We start from the raw sequence: 18,741 nt of genomic DNA on the forward strand, positions 1-18,741 counted from the left end.
TTGTCTGAAACGGATTTCGTCCAAACATACATGGTTTTTAAATCCATTATTTCGATGAGGCACATTTTGCCTGTATGAAAGTGTATATAACCTCGTTAGCATAAGTGCTCCGTTGATGCCAATTATATTGATGAACATGGTCAGATAACAGAGTTTTAGCCTAATATATACGGTGTCCCACCGTTTTAATTGTTTGTTGTGTATCCGTAATCACGCTAGAGGACGTATTTAAAAGATAATAATAATTGTGGATGATGATCGGATAGTATTTGGGGATGAAAATGACCAAATGGTGTTAAAATTGGCAAAAATTTATTTTTGGTGCATATTTTAATTTATGGAGGAGGACCAATTTCGGTAAAATAGCTTATAAGAGAAAAAAAACTGTTGACCTTACTCTTGATGCAAATTACAATAAAGAAGAGGTTAAATGACGGAACTGCCTAATATATAAGTTTGTGAGAACTCCAATGCAGTTATTCCATTATTAATTGCTTGAAGATTAACTCTTCCACTGATCCTACAAGTTCAGTTCAAACAAATGATCTCCATTTGGCGTGTATTTTAAACCACACAGACCCGTCACTTTTGCGCCATCGGAATGGTATCAAAAAATTAAGCGTTCTTAAAACTTTTAAAAAATTATGATCCGAATACATAAAAATGTATGATAATTCGTCTCGGCTTACAAATGCAATATAATCAGCGGAAACATCAATATTTTTATTTTGCAAAGCACAAAGGACGTATTCCGTATGAGCAAATCATAAAATACTTGATTTTTTTTAAATATTAAGTAAGATATCAACAAAAAACAATAAAAAATTGGGATTTTTTCACAAATTTTGCAATATGTGTTGTATTTGGACACATACAGCATCCCAATTAGTATCAATGAAAAGCCAGATGTCCATCTTTCATAATCAGTTCGCTTATAGAGTAAAATAGATTTCAAATGTAAATTTTCGTTGCAATATAGAAATTATCACATTTTTGTTCAAAAGTTTGGTTCACTGGCTCCGCCAAATATCATCCGATTATCATCGAAAGTTGTAGGCTAGTTCTTTGCATTGTACCCCAACCATGGATGACGTTAAACATTATATCTGAACTACATTAGCTGTAGTATTCTTTTAAAGTATACATTTTCCTGTGGACTTACGACCTTTTCGTACTCAAATTTGTACGTTCTGTGGACTTACGACCTTTTCCGACAAGGGCAAAACATACAGAAAAACGCGACATACTACCAATTTCTTCGTATCATACGACGTGTTTCGACTTGTACTATCATTCTGTAACAAAAACGCGATTTCCAAAAAAAGTGGACTTACGACCTTTTCCGACGGAGCAGACGATATGAATAATTCAAAAACGTTTGGTGGTTGATACAACATCACCATATATAGGGTTGTTAAACAATTACATGTGTGTGTGTGGCTGGATGTGTGATTCATCACAGCAAACGTTTGCCAATAATTCTTTTAGTTTCGTACGGTTTTCATCTTCTTGCATTGAAAAATTTGTGATTTTGTTTTGATTTTGAGAACGAAACGATTCCGGGAAACTGACAAGTTTGTGGCCTTATGTGACTGGTACGCGATTAGTTTTGTTTGTTTACGTTCATTGCTGCTCAGCTCGACCCGAGTTCCAGCTCGACCCGAGTATCCCCTAAGACCATGATAAACATGTCATCAGCATACGCACAGTTCTTGAAAGTAGTCGTTAACTTCCGCAGAAGATAATCCATCATTATGTTTTAAAAAAATTTACCACAGATGGATCCCAATGTAAGAACGTACCCCGTAAGCTGCGCTTTTCTCTTATGGTCCATCAGCAGGCTAGCCATTCAAAAAGTAAACATATAATATGCTTCGATCCTAACATATTTTATGTTTGCATCCAAACATATTATATGCTTCCTGATTTTTTCTGCGTGTGGACTAGCTGCCACGGCATTATTATTATTATTATTATTATGGCATGTTTATTTACATCTTGTAATAAAACTTAGCCTATTCACAAAGATTATTTGTATATATTTTCCATTGATTTCTGTCTCGAGCTATTGTTCTAAGTTCGCTAAAAGATTTAGATGTTTCTTGAGTCACTGATCTGCGCCAAGTAGATTTAGGGCGTCCTCTTTTTCTTTTTCCCTGTGGATTCCACTCCAGAGCTGCATGAGTTACATCGTTAGTGTCCTTTCGTAACGTATGTCCAATCCACCTGTATTTTCTGCGTTTAATTTCACGTTCTATTTCAATTTGATTCGTCACTTGCAATAATCGCTCGTTGCTTATAGTTCGTGGCCACCATATTCTTAGAATTCTACGTAGGCACCTGTTGACGAAGCACTGTAGTTTGTGCTGCCACGGCATACACGTGCAATATTAGCATGTTCCGCCAATAAAGGTAGCTTTAAAAAAATTGTTATGTACAAGGTGGCGCAAGTCGAGAATATGGTATCAGATAAATGGCCGCCGCCACAGTTTATTGTCATTTGAGCCCTTTTTATGGAATTTTTCATCACTTTGGCGATATGTCCTCACATTCTTGTCGGATATTGTCCTCAAGAGCTGAAAGAGTCTGAGGATTGTTGACATAAACCCGCGACTTCAAAAAGCCCCACAAAAAGAAGTCTGGGACGCCTCATCACTCATGATTATTTTTGATGAAAAATCATCTTCCTCTTGGTGGTGATTAAGGATGGCTTGATCGTATGTTAGACGCGATTGGCGGGCAGCATCTAACAGCTGATGCACCGTCTGGACTTTGTACGGAAAAATCTTCAAATCTTGTACCAAAATTCGCTGTAAAGACCGTCAACTGATACCCATTTGCGTGGCACGTCGTCTGGCCTATGTCGACGGCGCTTCCATGACATCCTCGGCTACAGCAGCATTATTCTCTGCAGAACGGATACTCCGGGGTCTGCCATGCCTGGCAGCATCTCGGGTTGTGCCAGTCTCTTCGAGGCGAGCGGCTAAACGTCTGCGACGAAATTCACGTTGTGCCAAAGTCACCGACCGATTATTGGTCAAATAAATATTGACCAAATTTCCGCGTTCTGGAGCAGTGAAGCGTAACATTGTTTATTAACGTGTATTTTGCATGTGTCTACTACACAAATGTCAAAACAGAGCTGACATTAGGGGCCAATTGCAAAAATTATAGCATTTTCTGATAGGAAGATTACTTTTGCACCACCTTGTACAAAAGTCTAGCCATTCAAAAAGTAAACATATAATATGTTTGGATCCTAACATGCAAACATCCAAACATATTATATGCTTGCTCAATTTTTTCCTGCGTGTGGACTAGCTGCCACGGCATACACGAGTAGGGTGTTCGAAAAACCGGGTTTTTCAAACGAAACGGTTTTCGGTTAACCGAAATTTTTAATTTTTTCAAAAACCGGTTTTCAAAAATTTCCAAAACCGGTTAACCGGTTTAAACCGGTTTTGTAAAGTAGGTGCAAAATTGCTCATAATTGATGAAAAGAATTGATTTAAAATGTGCGGAAAGGGGTAAATTAAGTATAACGACTTCGTTATTATATAATTATCTCATAATATCCCTGTTATTTAATATTCATCCTCTAAGTGGGGACAACAACATTAAGACTGAAATTGTGATCTAAGAATAGTAAATTTTTATTAAGTCTGGATTCTCCCTCATGCGAGAACCTCAAATTATCGTGCCGGAATCAAACATGCATTTTGTTATCGTTATGCTTTATATCCTTAAATTCGACAAGTTCTTAGATTACTGTACTAATTCAAAACGTATGAGTAACGTCATTCAAACTACCTTGGGATATTACGTATACGCAGCTTTCATGGATCGTTCAGTTGAACTAGATTGGTACAACTATACATTTTACACAAACTATTTTTCAAATTTAAAGGTATCTGACATTTACAACTTGGCCCGTATCTTGTGTTAGTTAAGTTTAGTTTACTTTCAATAATACAAATTTAATTTAATATTAAAAATATTACTATTTTCTTTAAACCGGTCTAAACCGGTTTCGGTTTTGGACACCCTATACACGAGCAATATTAGCTGAATTTTGTATCAGATCTCCAATCCTCTCTAATTCTTATTGGACCAGAATAATGTATGTGAAATTAAACTGTCCAACTAAAACCATTTCTCAGAAGCGTACTGCAAGCCTCCGCATATTTATTCTTAACCACTGTCACTCAGCTCCACGAACAAATATTGCAAAATGTGTGATAAAATGTTTGTTAGTTTCTGTTGTGGTTATTGTTGTTTTTGCATCAATGGTCATTTGTGGTGTTTTCATCTGTTTACTGGCACAAGTAACAACAGCAGCAGCCGCTAGTAATCTGATCTCGAAAGGATCATCGGTACAAACCTTGTTGTGACGAGGTTTAGCCTTTCAATGGACAACAGAAAATATATTTTTTCGGTAGCATCCATGAGCCATCAAAGCTATGTCATTCTACTCGTCACAAACAAACCAAAAAAGTTTCTCTTCAAAAAACATTGGACTTCCTTTGTTCGCAGGCGAAGAAGCTTGTCATCAAAAGCAACTGTAGTAAGTTTTTACTTCATCTGTGTTAAAGAATCAGTATGATGCTGTCGAAAAGCTTAGTGATGCTGTATAACTCTCTGATGTTGCTGTTGCTGCTGCATATTCTACGAATTATTGTTGCTGATGATGACGATGACAATGTGTTGTCGACAAAACAGTAGCCAAACAGTCAACCAGCAGCCACCTAACAGATGTTGTCTTTCTTAAGAAGTTCCATTGGCAGTAATGTTTGTTTATGTTTCCTTCAACGATGAAGTATTTTTCATTGGTTGTCGTTTGTTATTGTTGTTGCCTTGGCTTTCCTGGATTTGTATTTGAAGAATTTGTGTTAAGTTTAAGAGATTTCTGTTAATGATTGACACATGTATGATTCCTAAGCAAAGATGGCAGTCAGTCGTCAACGAGGCAGCCAGCCTGGCACTCCAAAAAATCATAGATTTGTGGTTAAGAATTTCAAATTTGCCTTCAGGTAGGTATCCGAGCATCCACAATGCAATTGTCGTGGGTTTGGGTGGATATTAATATTTTCGTGTATCTCCAAGGTGTTTGCTTAGGTGGAAAACTATTGTTAATTTGATATTGATTTTTCAACATTGATGCTTTTCTGTTAAACTATAAAATATAAACTGTAGGGTGGGTATGGATCTGTACTGAAAAGTACACAACGAAGATGATGCTAAATGGTATGTTCATGATTGAATTTAAAAGGCAAAGTCCACGATGTTTTTGATTCCCCACTTATTTCATGTGATGCCGGTTGGAGAGGTACAAATATTAAGGACTTCCTAAAATGACTGAGCTAAAATATTCCGCGCAATAATTTTACAGTAACAACCTCTGTATATTATTTTGTTTTTCCTGTACTCTCTCATATTTGTTTTCATCAGTGGCGAACAACAAACTACCATCAACAGTAAAACATGTTTGAAAGTATGAGTGAACAAGTAAAAAAGTGTCAGTCGGCTTTGCCGACCGATATATACCCTCAGCCAATGCGAAGTGAAACTTTCACCTACGGACAGATCGAATGTATTTAAGGTATTTTCAGAATTGTGTGTCCCTTTTTGGACATTTGAACTTGCCGACAAAAATGCGGATTAGGAATTAACTGCACTAAGACACAAATGTTGAACTTTTGTGGGGGAGGTACCCTTAGGGAGGACCGATATGGGCCATTTTAGAAGTTAAACAAAGGTCTGAGAGCAGGTCTTAAAGTGTACTTATCCGAATTTGTGTGTGAGAGGTACCAGAAGGAGTAGACAAATATAGTCCATATATAGATATATAAGGATGTGCAAAGTATGGATTACATCGGTCACTCCCTTCAAGAGTTACCGTGCGCACAAGTTTTCCGAACATTTTTGAACTTGTGTGGGGGAGGTACCTGAAGGAGTGGACCGATATGGCTTATCTTCCAATTTAAACTATGTTTGGACAAAATATTGCGAAGGCCAAATTTTGGACCGAATCAGCAGATTGAGAGTTATCTTGCGCTACATCCACTACACGCGGTGTTATAGGGGCTTTTTGACCATTCAGGCTTTTTTCTCACGAAGTATGGACTTGCCCCTGATGAAACTTGTACCATCGTATATGGGGCAGTGAATACAAGTTGTTACAGTAAAAATCAAAGCGATGCGAGAGCAGCCCCTGAACTGAACTTTCCGATATTTTGTGTGGTAGGTACCCGAAGGAGTGGGCCGATTGAGTCCATTTTGAAACCTCATCTAAGTATAGTAGAAAATTCACGATGTGCAAAGTATGGGTCAAGTGGGTTACTTTCTACAAGAGTTCTCGTGCGCACAAATTTTTAGAACATTTTCGAACTTTTGCGGGGGAGGTATCGGAAGGAGTGGACCGATATAGCCCATCTTCGAACCTAAACTAAGTTTGAAAAAATATTACGAAAGCCAAATTTTGGATAGAATCGGTTGATCCGTTCGAGAGTTGTCGTGCGCTCCAGCCAGCCAGACAGACAGACGGACGGACATTGCTCAATCGTCTCCAAATTTTCTGAAACACATTTCGTCCAAACATACTTGGGGTCTAAAACCATTATTTCGATGAGGCACATTTTGCCCGTATGAAAGTGTATGTATATACCCTCGTTAGCATGAATGCTGAGGGTAAAAAACAGCATCCGGCAAAAAGGGGCACACGAGCCCTTGATGAGAATAACAACAGAACAACCACCACTCAGTCTTCGTTCAGAAGTCAATTAAGAAGGTTCTATTGTCGCTTGTTTCAATGATTTTTAATTTTGGCACGCTGTTTGTGGACAGAGCGAGATACCCTGCAAGCAAAAACGATCGCGGAAGTGACTTAGGTGTGTCGCCCAGGGCGATGAAAACAGTCGGGGCGATAGTCGCAGAAGTCACCCTGAAGTGACCTCCGTTGTGAAGAAATGAACCACGCCGGCGTGTCGCTTTGGAAGTCACTCCAGCGACACTTCTAGAAGATCATTTCCGCGATAGTTCTAGAAACTAAAAAAAATATTTTTTTCTATTTATTTGTTTATTTTTTTATTTTTCTTCTCTTTTATAGAAACTATTATTTGCAATTTTCGCCTACATTAATTTTATCATTTTAAAAATGTGATGTTTTGTTGCCTGACTTGGGAAGCGAACCCGGACCTTCAGAGTGCAAAGCGAGTATGCTTACCTATATATTTGTTCAAATGTGTTGAATAATTAAATAAATGTAAACAATCGCCTAGGAAGTCACTCCGAAGTGTCGGCATACGCGATAAAACGTAATCACAATAAGGCTATAGAAATTGTTTGTGTAATTCACCAACGATCTTCCTTGGCGTGTCTTCGAAGTGACCTCTTAGGCGAGGGAGTGCGAAACTCACTTCCAATTGCTGGCAGGGTAGAGTCGTATGCGTGAGACCGCAAACAATGCGTTTGTATTAGTAGCGATACCTGGTATAAAAATTAACAACCAAATGAACAGTGTACGTGAAGGAGAGAAACAAATGTAAAAACAACTCAGGGTGATCTCTGAATAAACTGTCTTGGCAAAGGAGAGCTTCCCTGGTTTTATCGTAAAGTCACACTTAAGTTTAAATCAGCATCGGTCAAGAACTTTCATCAATGTTTTAGAATGTGTGTATGTATGAGTGAAGAAAATAACAACCACATGGTGTTTCCCTGCAAGCAAAAACTATCGCGGAAGTGACTTAGGCGTGTCGCCAAGGATGATGAAAACAGTCTCGGCGATAGTCGCAGAAGTCACTCTGAATTGACCTCCATTGTGAAGAAATGAACCAAGCTGGCGTTTCGTCTTGGAAGTCACTCCAGCGACACTTCTAGAAGATAATTTCCGCGATAGTTCTAGAAATTAAAAAAAAAAATTATTTTTATTTAAATTTTTTATTTTTATTTTTTTATTTATTTATTTTTTTATTTTTAATTTATTTTTTTACATTTTTATTTTTATTTATTTTTTTGTATTTTAGAGAAATAATTTTTTTGTCATTTTAAAAATGTGATGTTTTGTTGACTGACTCGGGAAGCTAACCCGGACCTTCAGAGTGCAAAGCGAGTATGCACCACCGCCTCATATAATTATCAGATAGAAAATGTTCTATATTTGTTTAAATGTGTTGAATCATTAAATAAATGTAAACAATCGCCTCGGAAGTCACTCCGAAGTGTCGGCATACGCGATAAAACGTAATAACAATAAGGCTTTAGAAATTGTTTGTGTAATTCACCAACGATCTTCCTTGGCGTGTCTCCGGAGTGAACTCTTATGCGAGGGAGTGGGAAACTCATTTCCAATTGCTGGCAGGGTTATTGTTTGTTTTCATTCACTTACACTGTAAGTGAAAGAGAGAAGCAAATGCAAAACCAACTCAGTGGGCGCCATCACTACACTGTCTTTGCAAAGAAGCGGAACTCTGGTTTAAATAGAAGAAAACAAGTAAAAAAGTATCAGTCGAATTTGCCGACAGAGATATACCCTCAGCCTGTGTGGATTGAAATACTTTTTCTCAACAAAAAAATCGTATGTATTTATGGGGTTTTTAAAGTTTTGGGCGTATGCACCGACATAAGTATGCATAGGATTAAAGCTCAAAAATTTGCAGGGATATCGATAGATAGGGCCATTTTTATCACACTTGCCTACGAAAAACATAATATCGCTGTAAACAGGGCCACTAGGAAATGTCCAAAGGATCCGCGAACCATACAAAAATGTTGAACATTTGTGTGGGTGGTACCACAAGGATTGGACAGATATAGCCACATTTGAACATAAACTAAGTTTCGACAATATTTAGAGATTCAAAGTTTGGACCAAATCGGTTTCTACGTCTATGATAAATTGCGCGTACCATTTTAGCGAATATTTTTGAACTTCTGTGGGGGAGGTACCGGAAGGAGAGGACCTATAAGCACCACCTTCGAAATTCATCTAATATTCGAAGAAATATTACAATGTCCAAAGTGTGGACGAACGCAGTATTCGGTTCGAGCCCTCCAGCCACTACATTTTTACACCTTTCGGGCTGTTTTCTCAAGAAGTATAGATTTGGCCCAGTAAAAACTTTTACCATCGTAATTGAGGTAGCGAATGCAAGTTGCTTCAATAAAAATCAAAGAGATTCGAAAGCATGTCTTAAAGTGAACTTATCCGAAATTTTGTGTGGGAGGTACATGGAGGAGTGGACAAATATAGACCATATTTGAACCTGACCTATACCTGGTAAATATATTAGGACTAGCAAATGCCCGCTATTTCGTATGCGGAAAGGGCATAAGATGTATATGAACAATATTTAATATGGAAGTGGTGAACACTGCCGATTCTGTTGTACTAAACCCCATTTTTAATATCAACATTTAATCGATTTAATTCCTTTAATCAGTGACCCTTATTCAAAATTCCAAGATTCCTGCTCTATTCGTACACCCAAATCCAAATTGTACTAAATTAAGTACCATTTAGTACTTTTCGTACACTTATAGTTCGAATTTCCAAAAACCTTTCTTTGTTACTCTCCATCAGTGACCCCTCATTCCAAATTTCAGGATTCCAACTCTATCCGTTCACCCGAATCCAAATTTTACTAAATTTAGTAACATTTAGTTCTTTTGTTAATCTCCATCAGTAGCTCTCATTCCAAATTTCAGGATTCCAGTTCAGTCTGTTCACCCAAATCCAAATTGTACTAAATTTGGTACCATTTAGTACTTTTCGTACACTAATAGGTCGACTTTCCAAAAACCTTTCATTGTTACTTTTCATCAGTGACCTTCACTCCAAATTTCAGTATTCCAGCTCTATCCGTTCACCCAAATCCAAATTGTACTAAATTTAGTACTTTTCGTGCACATACAGTTCGAATTTCCAAAAACTTTTCTTTGTTACTCTGCATCTCCAAATTGTACTAAATTTAGTACCATTTAGTACTTTTCGTACCCTTATAGTTCGAATTTCCAAAAGCCTTTCATCGTTATTCTTCATCAGTGACTCTCATTTCAAATTTCAGGATTCCAGCTCAATCCGTTCACACAAATCCAAATTGTACTAAATTTAGTACCATTTAGTACTTTTCGTACACTTATAGTTCGAATTTCCAAAAACCTTTCATCGCTACTGTTCATCAGTGACTTTCATTCCAAATTTAAAGATACCAGCTCTATCCGTTCACCCAAATCCAAATAGTACTAAATTGAGTACCATTTAGTACTTTTCGTACACTAATAGGTGGAATTTCCAAAAACCTTTCTCAGTTACTCTCCATTAGTAACTCCCATTTCAAATTTCAGGATTCCAGCTCTATCCGTTCACCCAAATGCAAATTGTACTAAACTTAGTACTTTTCGTACCCTTATAGTTCGAATTTCCAAAACCCTTTCATCGTTATTCTTCATCAGTGACTCTCATTTCAAATTTCAGGATTCCAGCTCTATATGTTCACCCAAATCTCAATTGTACCAAATTTAGTACCATTTTGTACTTTTCGTACACTTATAGTTCGAATTTCTAAAAACCCTTTAGTACATATTTCTAGCTCTCCATAAGTTACCCTCATTCCAAATTTCAGAATTCTAGCTCTTACCGTTTGCCTAATACAAAGGGTACCATATTTAGTACCTTTTAGTACACTTCTAGGTCGAATTTCCAAAAATCCAGCCTTATCTCTTCCTACACACCAACAGCAACCCACACTAAAAATTTCAAGTTTCTAGCTTCAGCCGTTTCGTCTGTGCGTTGATGAATCAGTCAGTCAGTCAATCAGTCAGTCAGTCAGTCACTCACCTCACTACTGTTTTATATACAAATATAGATGAGTGAAGTATGGACCAAATCGGTCACCCCTTCAAGAGTTATCGTGCGCACAATTTTTCTGAAGATTATTGAACTTTCGTGGGGGAGGTACCTGAAGGAGTAGGTAGATAGAGCTTATCTTCGAACTTAAACTTATGCCAAATTTTAGACCGAATCGGCAGATCTGTTCGAGAGTTTTCTCGTGCTCCAACCACTACACACGGTGTCATAGGGCCCTTTTGCATATTTCAGGCTATTTTCTCAGGAAGTATTGACTTGCCCCTGATGAAACTTGTACCGTCGTATGGGGGGCAGTGAATACAAGTTGTTACAAAAAAAAATCAAAGCGATTCGAGAGCAGTTCCTAACCTGAACTTATCCCAAATTTTGTGTGGGGGGTACCCGAAGGAGTGGACCGGTTGAGCCATATAGAACCCTCATCTGGTAGACATTTCAAGATGTGTAAAGTATGGACCAAATCAGTTATTCTGTTCAAGAGTTATCGTACGCACAAAATTTTCGAACCGGAGGTACCGGAAGGAGTGGACCGATATAACACATCTTCGAACTTAAACTAAGTTTAAAGGAAACATTTCGAAAGCCAAATTTTGGACCGAATCGGTTAATCCGATCGAGAGTTATCGTGCGCTCCAGAGAGGCAGACGCACGGACAGGGCTAAATCGACTGCAGATTGTCTGAAACGGATTTTGTCCAGACATACTTGGAGTCTAAACCATTATTTCGATGAGGCACATTTTGCCCGTATAAAAGTGCATATAATAAATATAATTGCTGAGGGTATAATGAAATTTAAAAAGTAATCATGGGGAATTATTGGCAATATATGTAACCGTTTAACAAAATATAAAGAACATGATTTACATGCGCATGTACGACTTCACATATGTCCAAAGTTGACTGTTCGAAATTTCGAACACTGGTTCTTATCCTATATGTCTGTGGCTATATAAAAACGTGGAAATGTACTGACAAATTAGGGCGACAAGTTTTTATAGCCCCATAGAAGACTAAATACTAAATTTCAGCAATTTATGTAGGATAGTACGGCTAAAATCCTGAAGACCCCTAAAACATTGACCAGTGCTGACAAATTTCTGGAGGAAAGTTTAGCAGCTCCAAATAAATAAATCAATAAAACAGCAAATAAATCAAATTTTGTATACTTCTAGGCTAAGCGCCAGTGTTTGAAATTTCGAACACCATTTTCCGGGAAAACGAAAAATCTGAATTTTTAGAGTACATTTTTGACATCAGTGGGCCTTAAAAAACTATTTTTTGTTTTCTTAAAAAATAAATAATAAAATTGTCTCGGGATTATAAGGGTTAATTGTATTCTATATGTTATTTCGAAACCTATAAAAAAACATTGACACATAATTTTTCAAAGCTAACATTTTTTTGTTGTTTTTTAAAAATATTGAATTAGATTCTGATTTGGCATCTTGCAAATTTATTTTAAGTTTTCAATGACTGCAAAAAATCAAATCAGAAATAAAAGGGTTGTGATAAAGGATTGCAGCTGAGATTTCCAATTTAGTTCACAAAATTGAAAATAGATGGCAGGACATTTCAAAATTATTTGCATATAACATTGAATATGGAAATCAAAAAGGGTGAAATAATCCTCAAGTGACAGATCTTCACAAAGGGGTTGAAATCACGTTCTTAATTCAAAATTTTGTTCACAGATGGCATGAAATGTATCACTGCTACATTTGTTATCAACCCTAACTGATCCTCTCTCGTCTGTGCTCCGAAATTTGTTGTATAAATGACCCCCTTCTCTCACTCACACACAGCCAACACATGTCAGGCCCTACAATTGATCTACAGCATCACAGCAAGGGTGACAATGAAACCAAAATTACAAATCAACCCCTTATAAAATTATCAACCAAGGGGATAGTTAGGATGTTAAAAGTGTGTTTATATGTGTGTGTGTTTGCCAAAATTCCATTGGAATTGAAAAGATTTGCAAAAATGCTCTGACACATACATGTCAAATTTGCTTTATTTCAGACTCGATGTTCATTGGCGTTCTTTTTAACAGTAAATTCCTTAGGTATGGCAAATTTAATATCCCAACTGAAAATGATCCTTCTCTAACCATCACTACATACAAATGCTTGTAGCTGTGGTTGTTGTTATTTTTTGTTCGATCAACTTCAATGTTATAAGTGTAACCCTTTTCCAAACATATTTGCAGACAGGGAGGGCTACTGTCTGCTTGTCCTGGGTGTTGTAGTGGTGTGCGTAGTAAACCAATAAAAACAATCTTATTGTTGTTTTCGCAAATAAAGAAAGGATTCGTCAGCGATTTTTTCTTCGCAGTTCATTTTGTTACTCCTTTTTTGATGGTTGTTTGGCTTTTTATTTTTTCTTTGCAATATTTTACATGTTTGCAATGTTGATATTTTATTCTTATTCCTTTTTTGTTGCTTTCCAGTGTCCTGCTTGTCAGCTTCGTTTTCTTTTTTTAATGAATCCATCCACCACCCATAACCTTGAATTTCCTTCGTGTTCTGGTTTATCCTTTTTTTAAAGTATGGTCGAGAAAAAAACGGTTGTCACTTAACAACACCCCAGAGCCTGGTTGTTTGTTTACAGCAAAGCTTTCTCGGCATTTTTTTAAGTTGTTATTTTTTTTAACAACAACATCAGCAACAACAACTAAAGCATATGGATGGTTTTCGTGTTTTTCATTTCGCTGACAGGACAAACTCAGGACATAACATTCATGGCATGCGGCAGTTGTCAGGAACATTGTACACCACATCCTTGGTACATCCTTAAAGAGAACAGCATCAATGCGTGGCATGTCGTGACAGCGTGTTCGAGTGAATTTTTGTTCATGTCGTTGTCAATATTGTCTAATCGAAAACAAAAAACTGAAAAGCCACACATACTACACATATCCAGATTCACCAATTTCAAGGAAATAACCCTTTCACCAAACCCACCCACCCACACACACATACGTGTGTGTCCATGAAAGGTTGTTGTTATACCCCCCCCCCCCCAACAACTCACATCCTTTTTTGATTATTGTTGTTCGTTCATTCCCATTTTTATTTTTATGCAAAAATCAAAATTTTTTACAACTTTTACAACATCTCTTTGGCATGTTGCCGTGGCTGGCTGTTGCTCTGATGTGATGTGGTTGGTGTATCCTAGCCTTGTATTGCTGCTGCTGATTATTATTACAATCGGGAGGTGTGATTTTATAGCATTTTTATGTCTGCGTTGACATTTGTTGAACACATTTAAATACAGCAACGACAACGAAAAAAATAGAACAGCAAAATCCCAACAAGTTATTGCCAACGCTAGAACATGTAGTGAAATCAGTTACAATTCCGCCGGATAGAACATAACCCAGGAGATATGCAGGAATTTATTTTTATGATCAATTCTTCTTCTTTTTTTCTATTGTTTCCTTTATAGCTGCCTTACGTTTTGGTTGCTTTTTTTAACGTAAAATATTTGTGCAACAAGTCAAAGGGTTTGATACTTTTTCGTTGATTGCCAATGTTGTTGTAACAAGAATTTGTTGTTGTAATAAATACATTGTTGGAAATATGAATTTATTTAAGAGTTTAAAGCTTAAAAATTACTTAAAAATTGTAGAACAATTCTGCTACTAAGGAGAGGGTTGGAACGATGTCAATTTAAGAGGGGTAAAAGCAGACTAGCTCCGAAAAGTTCCATCTAAACCTGGCTACGTTCATTTAATGCCAGTGTCAAAACAACATTACTGCAAGGCGGAAACACTTAGATGACGTCAAACTAAATAATTTCGAAACTGCAAACGCAACTAAAGTGATTCCTACAAGAATATCATTTAGGTTTTCGAACATTTTGGCCATAATCAAGAGAAGCATGAATAGAATTATAACATTGTAAAAAATAGTACTATAAAGAATGGCCCTAAATCAGATATCAGCACCAAAACAAATGATGTATGTGCGGCGGCACAACCTTCTTCATTGACTTCTGAGTAAAGACTAAATGGTGGTTGTTTTGTTGTTACTCTCATCAAGGGTACGGGTGCCCCTTTTTGCCTGATGCTGCTCTAAATAATGGGTGAGATCTGCTCGTATCTCAGAGCAAAAAAATATAATTTTGTAGAAGAAATTATTCTAACGGCAAAGCTTGTCAGTGGAAGATGCAAAGTAGGTTGGCGAAGGTGGTTAAACATGGGAGATATCACAATAGACGGTAATGCATTCACTTCTTCAATTTTTTGGAATCACGCTACAGGTCGCAATTTTGATCGTATCGTCACGATACGAATCCTAGAGGGGAAGAAGCATATTGAGTTTGGTGTTAGTCGGATAATATTCCCTAAAGAAATGTTTACCTAATGTACATGGGACAGTGGTGTAGGGTATTACATAGTCTAGCCTTTGTTCACTTGTTATGATGTAAAAAGGTTGGACCAATGTCAATCACTCCTTTCGATAGATATCTTGTCCACCGATGGACTGTTTGAGCTTTTGGACAATTATATCTGGAATTATGGACTTGCACACGAAAAACATTGTAACGATGTGAACAGGACAACTAAGAGTAGCTTCGGTAGAAATTTCTTAAAGATATTCGGACGGTCCCAAAACTGAATTTAACTGAAAATTCTGTTATTGTATGAGGAAATTACACGAAAATGTTGTCCGATATAGAACTTCTCGGACCTGTTTGCACGTTTGGAAGAAGTTTTACGATGCGCAAAATCGGATACTCAATTCGTAAGTTAACGTCCTCATCAGTAAATTCGTAGGCAGCAGTGTTTTAAGAGCTTTTGTCCATTACTTACTTACATAGTTGGCCCTGTACATGGTATTTGTCCCATTAACCGAATTGAGAAAACATTTCCATTCCTCTATTTGTTCCTTTATTTTTCCAAATTGGAATATCGTGTTTTTCGAGTTGTTCTTCCACTTGTTTATTCCATTGAAGCCTTGACCTTCCTGTTCAGCTCGTACCGTCATGCGGACCGTATTAATACGCCTTTTTAGCTGGTTCATCATCGCTCATTCATATTGACCAGTAGATCTTTCGAAGAATGTTTTTTTCAAACACAACAAGCACTCCATTAACTGTTTGTGCAAGTACCCAGACATCGCACAGTGAATCCACCCATTGGCCAAAAATAAAAAAAATTAATGTTGTGTATTTATTTCAGCTAAAGTCCATATTTTGTTGCTTCAAAATCTGAAGAAACAAAATGTTTAATGTAATGAAATTGATTACTGCGAGCGGAGGCAGAGAAGACTGTAGTTTCGGAAGCAGCCAAACTTCCTCATCAGTTCTCTTAACTGCTGACTCTGTGTCGATAAACAGGTCAATAAGAGTGACCAGAAAATTAAACAGAAAGAGAAATTTTCTGTATCCTCCTAAATCTGTTGACCGCACAATTGAGTCAGAATAATCAAAATCATATACCCACTACTGTTTTTATGCTGTCTTTGCATCGCAAAGTCCAACAATACAAAGCCAATAAAAAAATTAATGTCAACATTTTGGTACAACATCTGGCAAATCTGACATCTATGAAATGGACCTTATTAAAAATATATTAGATTTTGTTTCATTCGAACGCGACCTTCTTAAGAATAGCTTTAAAAGTCGGAACATTTGACTAATATTTTTTGTTGTGAGTACAACCCATATTTTAAGTGCTAGTAAATATATTCAAAATATTCGAAACTAATACGTATATCAAAATATTACAGTGGATTTTCAAGGAGGAGGTAATAGCTTAATTTTCATTAAAAAAATAGTGTTTTAGCGTGTTGTGGAATTCTAGTTAGCTGCATATTTTCTTAGTGTATTTTGTAATGCTAATTCGATCATATACTTAAATTTGTCATAAGGTTTTAGTCATGATGCCCACCAGTGCCCACATCGGGAATAATTTTCCAAAGTCATGGGTTTAAGATTATTCAGTATTAAAATCAGCTGCCATCTAGTGCCAGACTATAAATGGTGGGTTGCTGACTAAAATTGGTTTCTATGGATATATTAGCGTATAACTCTGTTATCTGACCACGTACATAACATATTGGCGTCAGTGGCAAGATGAAGAAATCTTCTTCCAAATTAGTCTTACGTTGGCGGTATGTGCCTTCCAGGAAGAACGCTATAAGATCTATATTTAAAATTTTACCAATTTTCAGACAAAAATATTGAGTTTTTTCTAATCCGCTAAATTGGTTGTATTTTATATTGTTTTGGGGATTATTTTGTTTCCCCATGCCTATTTTTGCATCATAACATTATCGGTACCTTTGTTCATGTCATCTTGTATTAACAGCATAAAACAATTCTTACCGTATACCCCCTCCAGAGGGGTAAGGGGGGAGAATGTTACGCTCGTGGTTTCTTAAAACACTCTTCGCAGCAGCACAAAACTGTAATCGGCGCATTGGCTTGATTTTTACACTCTGAATGTTTTTGGCCACTTTCTCCATACAAGTGGATCCACTGTTCATCGGTAGTATGAGTGTTTTGTTAAGTGTTATTTTTGTTTGATGAGAGGGAGGCAGCGTGATGCAGTGTTAAGCACACCCGTCTTGCATTCAATCCCTGACCAGAGTATCAAAATTTTCGGCGGTAGCAAATTCTCTCAGTGTAATTCAGGCTTACATTTCCTGAGTATTTCAGCCATGAAAAATTTCTATACAAGTGGTGTCGTAAGACACGCTGTTCGGACTCGGTGATAGGCAGTAGGTTTATGGCGGTTCCGAGGTAGACTAAGTCTATAACTACCTCAAAATTTTAGGTACCAATTTTTTACAGTTGGTCCGAGATCTGCGGACGCATTGTGCGTCGATGCCATCAACTTGTCTTGTCGCCGTTTACTGCCAGGCCCATTTTAGCAGATTATCTTACGACATATTTATACCCTCAGTTCGAAGATGGGCCTTATCGGTGCACTCCTTGGGGTACCTCCCCCATAAAATTTCGATAATTTTCGGAAAAATTGTTAGCACGATAACTCTTGAAAAGAGTAACCAATTTAGTCCATACTTTGCACATCCTGAAATTTCTACCAGGCTTAGATGAGGTTCCAACATGGACCCAATCGGTCCAGTCCTTCGGGTACCTCCCACACAAAATTTCGGAAAAGTTCAGTTTAGGACCAGCTCTTGAATCGCTGTGGTTTTTGTTGTAAGAGCTTGCCCCCCATACAACGGAACAAGATTCATCAGGGGCAAGCCCATACTTCCTGACAAAATAGCCTGAAAGTTACAAAAAACCCCTGTGACACCGTGTGTAGTTGTTGGAGCGCAAGATAACTCTCGAACGGATCTGCCGATATTTGCCCTTCGTAGTATTTTGTGCAAACTTAGTTTAAGTTCGAAGATAAGCCATATCGGTCCACTCCTTCCGGTACCTCCCCCATAAAAGTTCACAAATGTTCGGAAAAATTGTGCGAACGATAACTCTTGATGGGAGTGACCGATTTGGTCCATACTTTACACATCTTAAAATATTTACAAGATATAGATCAGGTTCGTATATTAACTATATTTGTCCACTCCTTCGGGTAACTTCGACACAACAATTTGGATACATTCACTTTAAGACCTGCTCTCGAATCACTTCGATTTTTGTTAAAGCAACTTGCATTCGCTGCCTCAATTACGGCAGTAAACGTTTTTTTCAGGGGCAAGTCCATACTTCTTGAGAAAACAGCCCGAATATTAGATGAAATCCGAAGGTGGCGCTTATAGGTCCACTCTTTCCGGTACCTCTCTCACAAAAGTTCGAAAACTTTCGCTAAAATGGAACGCGCGATTTCTCATAGACGTAGCAACCGATTTGGTCGAAACTTTGGATCACTAAATATTATCGAAACTTTGTTTATGTTCAA

The sequence above is a fragment of the Musca autumnalis genome, unplaced genomic scaffold (genome assembly GCF_047663935.1).
Source record: "Musca autumnalis isolate F117 unplaced genomic scaffold, ASM4766393v1 scaffold_4, whole genome shotgun sequence".
Taxonomy (NCBI): domain Eukaryota; kingdom Metazoa; phylum Arthropoda; class Insecta; order Diptera; family Muscidae; genus Musca; species Musca autumnalis.